The sequence below is a fragment of the Pinus tabuliformis genome, chromosome 4_1 (genome assembly GCF_031772625.1).
Source record: "Pinus tabuliformis cultivar Carrire ecotype Pingquan chromosome 4_1, CPIR1, whole genome shotgun sequence".
NCBI classification, from domain to species: domain Eukaryota; kingdom Viridiplantae; phylum Streptophyta; class Pinopsida; order Pinales; family Pinaceae; genus Pinus; species Pinus tabuliformis.
The window spans coordinates 990,406,366-990,420,008 of record NC_142303.1 but is presented as its reverse complement, the minus strand read 5'-3'; positions in this window follow the sequence as shown (position 1 = coordinate 990,420,008).

Genomic DNA, 13,643 nt, shown 5'->3' with positions numbered 1-13,643 from the left:
ATAAACTCAATGTATTTATATTAAACCTAATAATTAATATTATAAACCCTATGAATAATATTATACCCTAGGAATATGACACTTTAGATTAATAAACCCTATAAATTATTATTTTATAGTTTTTTTAATGAAAAAAATCAAAATATAGTGCAAAATATTAAAAACAAATGAATAATAGATAATGATTTTTTCAAAAATAAATTCATATAAAATAAAATTACACGAAATAAGCATTTGCAAATTCATAAATTCATTTACTATAATCTCATTTGAATATATTAAATTTTAAAAAAATAGAACACATGAAACATTATTAATGGAATTTTAAATCTATAAATTTACAAATTTTTAATGTATGATATATTTCAAAAATTGATAATTAATTCAAAAAAAGACCAATCTTTACTTCATCTATTTTACTTATAATCAATTTAAAATATAATGCATTTTAAATTTAAAAAACAAAAATACATTTCAAAATGGAGTCGTATACAGAGGCGGAGGAATTGCCCGGATGACTAAAAGTGGTTAGATTCCGGGCAAAAAAATTTCAAAAAATCGTGTAGAGGCAGTGTTTGAATCGTGTTTTTGATGGTGGAAATGGATTCAACACCATCAAAAACGTCTAAGACACCTAAAATTTTGAAGTTTAACAACTATAACTTAGATTTACAAAAATCTTTGTCGGATTTTCTCTAAATATGACTGGAATTTCCATAACTTTCCGGGCAATTCCTCCGGCTAGTTAGACTATGGCTTTCAAAACATCAACCATAATTTCAAAATTTCAAAATTTATTAATCATGGAGGAACTTATTAATATAAACAATGTACTTCATAAGTAAAATATTTTAATGCCATATTAAGTAAAATATTTCAATGTCAACTAATATGTACAATGAAAAGAAATACTTTTTCATGGTTAAATTTTTTTTAAGTATTTCAAGTAATGTCATTATTTTATGTTTGAGCTATATTTTCTTGTCAGTTTTATCTTTAAGATGCAAACATTTTTTTTCAAATTTCGCATTTAAAAAAATTACACAAGAATAAATTATCACTCTAAACACCTCTTATATTTTTTTGATTAAAATAGATCAATACTACTCTTTAAATAAAAAACTAATAAGAGCAACTTTCAATTTGAAAATTTTGTTTATTGAATGATTTCTAATTAATTTTAGAGCACAAATTCATTCATGCTACTTTACCTAATTCGACACTAATCCTACATTGAAAACCTAGGACATACCAAATTCATTGTTGAGCTACTTTTATACATCTGTAGTTGAAAAGTAAAGCAATCTTCCATAGAGAACTCCAAATAATTAACATCTAAACCACACTCAGTTACTAAAGTTATAGTAGATGCATAATTGATCTCGTGGAGATTCATGGCATAAGCTGGTCAAACCTTGTACTCCTCATTTGTGTGGCGACACATATTCCTTTGGAGATTCAAGGGCCTGTAAGTTGACCTCGTGATCTAATATCAAATGCCCAAACTTCTCATAGAGGTTTCCCACGTTAAATTTTCCATTATCTGAAACCTGTGGCAACGTACAAATATATGTATGTTTAGATACTGGTAAAGAAGGCAGGGAAGTAAGTTGTCGCCACAATTATAGGAAAATACCTTGTTATATATGGTATGGAAAACTTTGTTATTAATCGAAGAAGATGTAACATTCACAACTTGTAGCCCACATTCTTCTAGCGTGAGCAAAATATTGGAGTAGACAATATGATCTTCGAACATGTGGGACATCTTAACACAAGAATGGATGGAATTTATTTGCACTGTAGTGAAGACGTATGAAAATACATTGTTATATATTTTCTTATATATAAATGAATGTTATAAATAATAATGAGGAACTTCTTAGAATTGGAATAATCTCAACATGGAGGAACTTATTAGAATTGGAATAATCTTAAATCCCTAGGAAATTGGTGGGTGGGGAGCCATGTGGCACGCATATAAGTTTTTAAATTGATTAAAACTAATGGACCATTTTTCTAAATAAAATTTACTTACATTTAAATGAATGTTATAAATAATAATGAGAAACTTATTAGAATTGGAATGATCTCAACATGGAGGAACTTATTAAAATTAAAATAATCTCAAATCCCTAGGAAATTGGTGGGTGGAGAGCCACGTGGCACGAATATAATTTTTTTAATTTATTAAAAGTAATGGACCATTTTGCTAAATAAAATTTTCTTATATATAAATGAATGTTATAAATAATATTGAGGAACTTATTAGAATTGGAATAATCTCAACATGGAGGAACTTATTAGAATTGGAATAATCTCAAATCCCTAGGAAATTAGTGGGTGGGGAGCCACGTGGCATGAATCTAATTTTTTAAATTTAACAAAAATCAATGCAACCTAACATGTTATCTAATACACTAGAGTTATCTCTAATACACTAGAGCCATTGATAAACATTAAGAAGAAGCATATGTTGAGCATATTCCCTTAAGAATCAATCTAGGCCCTCAATTAAAAAAAAGTCAACAAACTTCCTTCCATCTAAAGTTCATATATATATGCCTATCGGCGAATGAAAGTATGGTTTCTAGGCAAGAACCCTTACATAGTTCTTCATGATCCATTATTATACGGAATCCAGTAGTCCATGATATAGATATTATATGCTTATGGCATTTTTTGTCGACTAATCTAAATAGATGGGTATCATAATCTTTACAAAAAACTCCTAATAACAACTTATATCTACAAAACATAACAAACTATCAAGGTGTGGTGATTTATCTGGTAGATGGTGATCCTGCCTCATCGAATTATCCTTACAACTCATTGTCATTGTCCTTGAATTGTTGGTCCTATCCCCTAACTCTTCTAGCCTTTTTCTTTGTTGGTCCCTCATTGGTCTCAGACTCCTCCAGGGTTTCCTATGCTCTATTGTTGGGTTTTTCTTCTACTTTTATCAGTTTATTATCCATTGCAGCCATCCCTATTTGAATCTCAACTTGAAATTTCTCCATCTTGATTTACATCAATTCATACCTCTTTTCCATTAATAATTGATATGTATGCCTTTCTGTTTCCTATGAAGCACTTTGTTGTTGCATAACATTAATTAAAAATTCTGTAGCCTCCAACAAACGTTTCAGGAAATGGTTGATCTTGGTTTGCTCATGCCCATGAGATGGAGTTCCTGAGTCCACCATAAGAGGTCCTCTCATGAAGCACTATTAAGAGTGACACTAAACCATATAAATCCACCCCGCCCCTTTTTTCCATCCTAAGACATTTAATTACAGAGCTACATAATCCATAATGAAATCCCAGTGATATTTTGAAAAATATTGTCAAAAATGAAGAACAATATAGAGGAAATGAAGAATTAAAGCTCTTCTAAAGTGAATTGAATGGTTTAACAAGGTTGATGCATTTGCCACATGATTCCACCAATTTCTATCGTTAATAATAGTTGGACCCTGTAGCCACTTGTGTGTGCATGTGGATATGTCTATTCACTAGTTGTGATGTTGTATAAGAGAATGGGACACTTTTGTCAAGATTTTCATTTGAAGATTTAAGGGGAGATGCCATTCCTTCCTTGGGATTGTCGATATTCACGCCATCATCCACTTGTTTAGAGATGGGGCAATTGGTATATATCCCAATGTGAACATTTGATCATTTATTTGGTTATAGGGGCCATTATTTTTTATACTTTGACCTTGATATGTGTCCAATAATTTCACGGTAAAGGGAGGTTTATTGTCAACCTTTGGTCTATCTCCAATAACCCTTGTTCCAATGTTGTCCCTTTGTTTTCCATTGCGTTCGATTCTATATTTAGTTGCCTATAAGCATGGTATAATTCTTTTTGTTCAAAATATTGGATTTGTAAGGTAATTCTTTACAATATGGGGAGGAAGGTGATGTTATGCAATCACGTTGCTTTCCTCACCTACCAAATCGCCATCATTGAGTATCCAAACACCATAATTTTGGATATCTTTGTTTCTATTGCTAATTCTAATTCTTGCCAAAGTGCTAGACATTCAACTTAGTTGTTAGTTTTAGTGCCTAGAACCCAAGCGTATTGTAACTCTAATTATTCATCAGGGTGATAGATAACCCCTTCCACTCTTTCCACCCCTAAATTTATTCTACAATTATATTATATGTAAGTAAAAGTAAAATTTTAATATTAAAAATTAATTATAAAATTTGTTCCATTTTAAAATTTTATTGCAATTTTTAAATTTCAAACAATCATGATAATTTTTTTAATGTTTTTTTTGTAATCGAGAGGAATCAACAACTAGGTCAGTCTTGTACACATGGTCAATTGTGGATGCTACCAATTTAACTTTGGGGCCTACGACTGTCCTCCTCTTTGTAGATCAGGTCACGACTAGGGGATTGAACCTTGGATCTCTTGGTTTGCACGATTTCACATCACTTAAATCACCAATTGAGTTGCCCCCTTGGGACAAAATTTTAAATGTTTTTAAATATATTATTATTATTTTAATATTAATTTTGATTTGACATAAGTATAATTAATTATTGAGAGGGATTTATTTCATAAGGGTTCTTCCCACTTATAGTTGTATTTCCTTTTTCTATATGCCTCTATCTTAGTGCAAAACCATGGCATAGGTTTCGGGGGGTGTAATCCCATCCTACAAGAATGTAGTAAGCAGGGATTGTCTAACACAAAGGTTCACTACTATGGAACCTCGTTGCTCACCACCAAAAAATAATGAACACACTAAACTAGATCTAGCTACAAAAGATAAGGCCTTGATGGGTGCTTACTGGTAGAATCAAAATCAAGGAATATGTCTTCCCAAAATAGTAAAAGATCCTAAATTTAGGGTCAAATTCGATATCCTGGAGAATTGCATCCAGGACATGAAGAACAATGCCTTGTTTGTAAGTTCATAGGCATATGGTCGATAGAAAGAGACCTAATTACTTGGATTCAAAATAAAGGGCAACCAAAAGGGTAGGTTGATCTACAAATGGAGGAAAATGGTATTTTAACAATCATCTTTAGAAATCAGGATGACCACACTAGGATTATTGAGAATGGATCATAATTTAACAATTATGGCCTATACATGTGCTTCATGAAAGAGAGATACAACCTTGAAAAGGAGGAATTTCTTGCAGTTCCTATGTGGGTGAGGCTTTTATCACTACCAAGGTAGTTTTGGAATGAGGAAGTCTTGGAAGGAACATGGAACATAATTAGGACTTTCATCAAAATCTCAAAAGCGACCAAGAGATGTGTAACAACCCCTCCTCCCAGGTCCACCCAAGAAACCTATCAACCAGGGTAAACATGCGACGAGAGAGGCTACTATAAGGGATTCAACTTTCTTGGTGACCTTAAGGAAATGGAACCGATGAAACACATCAAACAAACCCATCCACATCAACAACAACACACTCAGGAGACATGCTAGCCACTCAGACATACTATCCATGAATCCCACTGATGATTTAAGACTTTTAACTCGGATTCACTCTCATGCTATATGCATGAAAACATCCAGAAACCCAAAGTCGCTCTCACAGGCCTATGTGCCAGCGACTGTGGAATTTTATCAGCAGACCTGTGTCAGCAACCCCAAGATTTGAGCCACTTTTCTAGCCCAAAATCTTGGCATCTATCCATAACTTGATACAACCTTTAGAATCCATCAAAGACATGATAAAAATGCTAATAAATCAAAATCAACCTTAGGGCTAGGCCTAAGCATCCCCAACTGGGACTGACATTCTGTCAAACACTTTCCATCAATGCAACTTACAGGTCTAGGGTATAAGGTAGAGCATAAATGATTGAAATAACTTATGAAACATAACCATAAGAATCACCTCTTTCTCCATTGAACTATTATATCATCAATTTAGTCTTGCATCCATCCATTTAAAAATTACAAGTAAATACATGAAATAACCATGACATGAACCAGTCATTTAACCATGCTTATAACCAACATAAAACCATATAAATATCAGAGATATGACAACCATTAAATCCACATATAGACCAGTGAAAAAGTAAGAGAACTTAGCTTTCGTTAATCATAGGAAAATCTGACCAAGTTCGGGACTTCCATGTACCGCTCGACCACTCCACCCTCACCAAACCGTGATCACACCAAAACCATTGCTCCGATCACAACCGAACCGAACTTGGAATGCCATCCATAATCCATCACTGTTCTTGATGAATTTTTTGTCTCCTTGTCTCTTAGGCTTTACCACAATCCAATCCTGGATGACTAGGCCCTAAACTGAGACCAATCTCTCAGGCTTTACCACAATCCAAACTTGGATCACTAAGCCCTAAATCGAGACTCCTCCCTTAGGCTTTACTATGTATCCCACCAAAATCGGTCAAGGGATTCTTAGGCCTTTTGGAATGAACCTCGAGACCACCTCCGCCCCGAATTTTGAAATCCATCCGGTAAACCAAAGCTCAAAAACAAAAATAAAGATCGCAACACCATGGCATCCGGAAAAGGAAAGGCTAGTTTGAAAACCATTGTTATAACTCGACAAAAGCATGCCACCGACAACAAGAGAACCATACACCAAAATTCAAAGCCATGCATGTCAAAACCAGCTAGGAAATCACACATGCAAAGGTTACTTGCAAGTATTCTTGTTGAAGTTGCTTGATCTTGCTCTTCTTCCTTGATCCTTCCTTTCCTTGCTTTCCCTTTGCTTGCTTTTCCTTCCTTGATCCAAGCTAGAGTGCTCCAAGAAAAGTCTAAGTGACCAAGAGTGAGAGAGAGAGAGAATAATGAGAGAGCTCCAAACTTGAATTCACAAAAGGTTACCAACTGACCCTCAGAAGCCTTTTTATTAATGAGGCCTCTAATTTCTTCATTTTACATTATTTTTCTTCAATTTCCTCCTCACATGTAACTTGTGACCTTTCACCTTACTTTTCTCCTAATTTCCTTTATTTTCATAAAAAACTGTGCCAAAAATGCCTTTTTTTGCTTTAAATGCCTTTACCTTAGCCTTTTCCAATTTTAATTAGCCAAAACACACATCCAGTGATGCCCGTTGGGATATTTTTGCCCAACATTAAGCTTGGAATAAGTGTCCCTTAACCGCGTCTTATTTTGCCTTTATTAACTTTTATTACATGAAAATTTCACTAGGGCTATTACAGAACCCTCCCCCTCAGGGAACACCGTCCTCAGTGTTAAACCACACCAAGACATCAACAAAACTGCTGAAAAGCAAACATACTTCCCATGGAGCTTTATAAATTAGTTCGATGTAGTACTTACAATGAAAGACATGCTCAAAGAAAAACATCATGATGACATGACCATATAACAACCATAATAACATGACACCCATGCTGCTTATTGGATCTTTATAACTTATCTCATGGAAGAATTTACATCCGTATACATATACATACATATACCAAAACATTAGCAAAATATATGTCAAACATATACTAACATCAAACCAAAATTGTTTGTCTCAACCGACAAACAATGAAGGATACAGGATCCATATCTGATTTTCCATCTCCCATGTAGCTTCTTTAGGCCCAAAGTGCTTCCATTGCACTTTAAATTTCTTTATGGATCTGTTCGTGAGCATGAGCTATTTTTGATGCAATATGCACTGAGGCTCCAGTTAGAACTCTCCTTCTTTCTCCACCTGCAATACAAACCAATCAATAACATGATCAACATCCTTTATATACTTCTTAAGCAATGAAATATGGAAAACATCATGGAATTTCACTGTTGGAGGTAGTGCAAGTCGGTATGCCACCGGTCCAATCCTCTCAAGGATCTCAAAAGGCTCACAATACCATGGTGCTAATATGGCACATGAACCAATCCTCAAGTAGCTTTTCTTGGGCTTGATGAGCAAATACACATGATCCCCAACCTGAAAATCATTGAACACCCTGTACTGATCCACATAAATCTTCTGTCTATCCTATGTTTCCTTTAGATTCTTCTTTAAAATGTGCATTTCCTGCACCATGTCTACCAACATGTCCGGTCAAATAAGTACCTTATTCACTGGGTCACTCCAACTGATGGGAGTGTTGCAACTCCATCCATACAATGCCTCGAAAGGAATCATCCTCAATGAATCTTGATAACCATTGTTGTATGCAAACTCAACCAATGGAAGATACTCCTCCCATTTCTTTTGCTGGTGCATCACATACATCCTTAACATATCCTCCTAGATCATATTGAACCTCTCTGTCTTTCCATCTGTCTGCGGATACAAGTTGTACTGAAGGCCAACTCTGTGCCCATGCCTGCAAATAGCTCCTTCCAAAACTTGGAAGTGAACTTTGCATCCCTATTCGAAACAATCTTCTTTGGAACACCATGCAGTCTCACTATCTCTCTGATGAACACCTATGCTACCTCACTGGAATGAAGTGAGCTACCTTTCTCAACCTGTCAACCATGACCATAATAGAATCATGTTGCTTTATTGTCCTCAGAATACCTGTAATGAAGTCCATGGAAATGAAATCCCATTTCCATTCTAGAATTGCTATAGGTTGTGGTAAACCACCTAGATGCTTACATTCTGCCTTGACCTGTTGACAATCTAAACATCTAGCCACAAACTCTGTCACTTCCTTCTTTAGAATCGGCCAATAGTAGAACTTCTCCACCACTATCAACGTCTTCTGATATCCTAGATGACCCAAGTATGGCTTGGCGTGAAACTCACTCAAGCTAATCTTCTTGAGATCACTGCAATTTGGTACATAGATCTTTTCTCTAAATCTCACCAAACGATCTGCCATGAGACGATAGTCTGCATCCCGATCACCTATATTTGTACCTGCACCTGTACCTATGCTCTGTTGTAACATGTGCATAATCTCCATGTATTTTTCATCCCGTTGTCTTGCCTGCAAGATTCTATCCTGTAACTCTATCCCATAAGAGCTCAAAACTGCTATATGATTTACCTATACATTCCTGCTAAGAGAATCTGCAACCTGGTTCTCTTTCCTTTTTATGTATATGATCTCGAAGTTGAACTCACTAAGGGTAGCCAACCATCTAGCTTGCTTGGAATTTAGATTAGACTGATCAAACAAATACCTCAACCCATTGTGATTGCTCATTAATGTAAACCTCTTGCCAAGAAGATAGTGCCTCCACATATTTAATGCATGTATAATTGTTGCTGGCTCAAGATCATGCGTTGGATAGTTTTGCTCGTGCTCATTCATTTTTTGTGACTCATAGCACACTACATGTACTTATTGAATGAGAACTCCTCCAAGTCCTCCCTTGCAAGAATATGTACACACTACAAACTCCTTGTCTGGATCCATAATATTTAGTACTAGTGTATGTGTCAACAACTACTTAAGTTGCTCAAAACTAACCTCATATTATTCTGTCCATTCGAACTTCTTACCTTTACACTGCAATGATGTGATGGGATATGCAATGCATAAGAAGTTCTTGATGACCCTCCTGTAGTAACTTGCAAATCCCATAAATGATCTCACCTCATCCACATTCTTAGGATATGTCCACTCCATGATGGCCCTTATCTTTTATGCACTCCATGATGGCCCTTATCTTTTATGCATCCACTGCCATGCCATCCTTGGTGACAACATGCCCCAAATAATGTGCCTCAGTCTAAAACAAGTTGCACTTGCATATAATTGATGCTCTCTTAGCAATCTCAACACTAGTGCTAAATGTTCAACATGTTCTTCCCCATTCTTAGAATATACATGTATGTCATCAATCAATACAATAACAAAATTGTCCAAATAAGGACGCAACACACTATCCACCAAACACATTAATGTAGCTGGAGCATTAGTCAAACCGAATGGAACAACAACAAACTCATAATGCCCATACCTGGTCTTAAATGCAGTCTTGAAGATGTCCTCTTCCTTGATGTATACTTGATGGTATCTTGATCTCATGTCGATCTTATAGAACACTACTACTCCCTTCAACTGATCAAAAAAATCAACGATCCTTGACCATGAGTACATGTTCTTGATGGTCACTTTGTTCAACTTCCTGTAGTCAATGCATAATCTGAGAGTACCATCTTTATTCTTCATAAACAATACCGGTGCGCCCCAAGGTGATACACTTGGCCTAATGTACCCCTTGTCCAAAATTTCCTTCAGCTGCAACTTTAACTCAACCAACTCAGGTGCGCTCATCCTGTAAGGTGATTTTGATGTTGGAGCTTCCCCTGGCACAAACTCAATAGAAAGGTCTACCTCCCTATGAGATGGCAACTATGTAATGTCCTCAAGAAATAGACCTTGAAACCACTGCAAAACTAGGTACCTGCTCAACACATTGACATATTCAATCTCCTTACCCTTGTCACTAGAAATGTGTACTACAAAAATCACACAAAAATTTATACAACTATGCTTAGCCTGCATAGTGGTAACCATGCTCATTGATGTAGGATTCTTCTTCCCCCACAAGGTCCTCTTTTCTCCACTATCATCTACACACTCAATGGCCTTGTTGAAGCAATCCACTTTGGTTCTGTGAAGGTATAGCAAATCCATACCCAGAATCATATTGTATGATCCCAATGACAATACATTCAAGTGTTCTATTGTAGGCATACCATTTAACTCAAATGCACAAGCTCTTACCCAATGATGAACTCGCTTCTTCGTACCTTTACCCAACTGCACCAACCAAGATTTTGCATGCACTTATTTTCTCAAACCACACTTATCCACCAAGTCAAGATTAATATAACTGCAGTTAGATCCAGGATCAATCAAAATAGAAACAACTTGATCGCAAATCTTACCGTCCATCTCAATGGTCGATGCCTGATGATCTGCCTGCCTATTTTCCATAGCTACATAGATTTGAAGAATGCTATGACCAACATCACCAACTATATGCACCTCCTGAGCATTGTAGATATGGGGTCTACTACCACTCTGATACTGCATACAATCCCTCTTACGACGATCCTTACTGCATATCCAACACTGTAATGGTTCCCTACCATCGCCTCTAGCTTTTTGCTCTCCATGTCCCTTATCAGTTACATTGAATCTCTTGTAAGGAACTGCATTTTCTTTCTCACTTGCATTTTGAGGTCTTCCTCTCTTTGGTGGCCATTTTCCTTTAGCTTTGTGATTTCTTTTCAAGTCATACTTAGGCTCCACTTTGCACTTCGACTGCTCATAAAAATGCTTCAACTTTTGGATGGCCTCCTCCAACGATCTAGGCTCATTGAAATCAATCCAGTCTCTATATGCAACTGGAATTCCACTGATGAATCTATGAACATTGGCCTTATCCTCCCCGAGGTAAGGCACATATCTAAACAACTCCAAAAATCTACTAGTAAACTCATCATATTTCCTAGAAGCCATCCGCAACTCATAAAACTCCTTAGCTTTGTCATCATAATACCTCTGAGACAAGTACTTCTTCTTGAAGAGCCTCTCAAACTCATTCCAAGTCAAACCTTCCTCATGTATACATTTGAAATTATTCACGTCTTCCCACCATATATCCACTTTAGCTTTGAAACTGAAAGTGGCTATCTTTGCTTTCATTTTTTCTGAATAATCATTCAATAGGAAGAATTTCTTTATACCAAGAAACCATGCTTCTGCATCTTGTGATTTCTTCATTCTCCATCGAAGGTAGGTGGTGTTTCCTTCTTAAACTCTTCTAGCAAGTATCTCTATCACTCCTCCTGTAAGGATGATAACAATGACAATCATGATGCCTATCAGAACCATAACTGGAATTGTATTTGTGTCGATCACCTCTCCTATCTGGAGTGTCCAATAGCCGGCCATCTCTTATCATGTCAGATCTATCTGACTTGTGTCTACTAGTAGACCTACTACCATATGCCCCATTATTACTGTCCTCATTTCCATTTTTGATCTGAAGCAGTCCCTGTCGCTACAAATATGACAAACTCTAAAGTAGTATTACATTCACCTCTACTTGTTTCTCTTATGCTTGTATGATTTTGTCATTGTTTGCTTTGCAACTCCTTATTTCTTCCTTCAGGCTTATCAATGTGTTTGTCAAATCCGAAGGGTGCCCCACACCACATTGTCCATCTGATGCATAGGGATATTCTATGTAGTCTACCACCTTGCTAGCCATCTGATCTCTTTCCTGCACGACATACTATGTCAGTTAAACCAAATCACAATAAACCAATGTACCTTAGCATAATTCGGGGAGGATACCTTGTCTGCAAGATCATCAAATCAATGTGATACATGTATAACATATTCATAACAACATATAGACATATACCAAAGAAGTGTATCAACACATAAACATCATTCTAGCTAGGGTCCAGTAATCAATACAAGGCCATATCAACAATGCATGCTATGACCTCATGCATGACAACAACCATTACTCAATTGCACACATTTTCACATGCAACTAACAACATGCATAAGCAATGCCTAATCAACTACACATACATATATGCGGATGTAGTCGTGCATAAGTGATCAATTCTTGTAACCAACCTACAATACCGATACATGTAATCAAAACATTAAAAAATGTACCTAACATACAAGGATGTAGTCAAGTGACATATAGTCAACATGTAAGCGACATATAACCAGTCATATACTTCCAATGATGCATCCCACAAAATCACATCACGTTCCTCATGAAAACCTTACTACAATCATGAGCAACATGATGCAATGCAACAAGCACATGGAATTCAAGTGTAAGGGACACATATGGCACTCACATGCATGCATGACCAATCACCTTCACCCAAGGAGAGCGCAACCTCGCTCTGATACCAATCTGTAACACCCCCTTCTCCCACGTCCACCCAACCAGCCTACCAGCTAGGGTAAACATGCGAACGAGAGAGGCTATTATAAGGGATTCAACTTCCTTTGTGACCTTAAGGAAATGGAACCAACGAAACATATCAAACAAACCCATCCACATCATCAAAAAAACCCTTAGGAGACATGTCATCCACTTAGACATCTTGCCCCAAAGTCCCACTGATGATTTAAGCCTTTTAACCCAGAGTCACTTTCATGCTAGAGGCATGACAACGTCCAGAAACCAAAAGTCACTTTCATAGGCCTATGTGCCAGCATCTGTGGACTTTTCTTAGCAGAGTTGTGCCAATGAACCTGAGATTTGAGCCACTTTTCTAGCCCAGAATACCGACCTCTGCTCAAAACTTTCTGCAACCTTCAGAATCCATTAGAGACATGATACAAATGCTGATAAATCAAAATCAACCTCAGGACTAGGCCTGAGCATTGCTAACCAGGACTTACATTCTGTCAAACACTTGGAATCAATGCAACCTACAAGGTTAGGATACAAGACATAGCATAAATGACTGAAAGGACTTATGAAACATAACCAGAAGGATCACCTTCTTTTCCATTGAACTATTATATCATCAATTAGGTCTTTCATCCATCCATTTAATATTTACAAGTAAATACATGAAATAACCATAACATGAACCAGTCATTTAACCATACTTATAACCAACATAAAACCATATAAATATAAGATATATGACAACCATTAAATCCACATATTGGCCAGTTCAAAGGTAAGAGAACT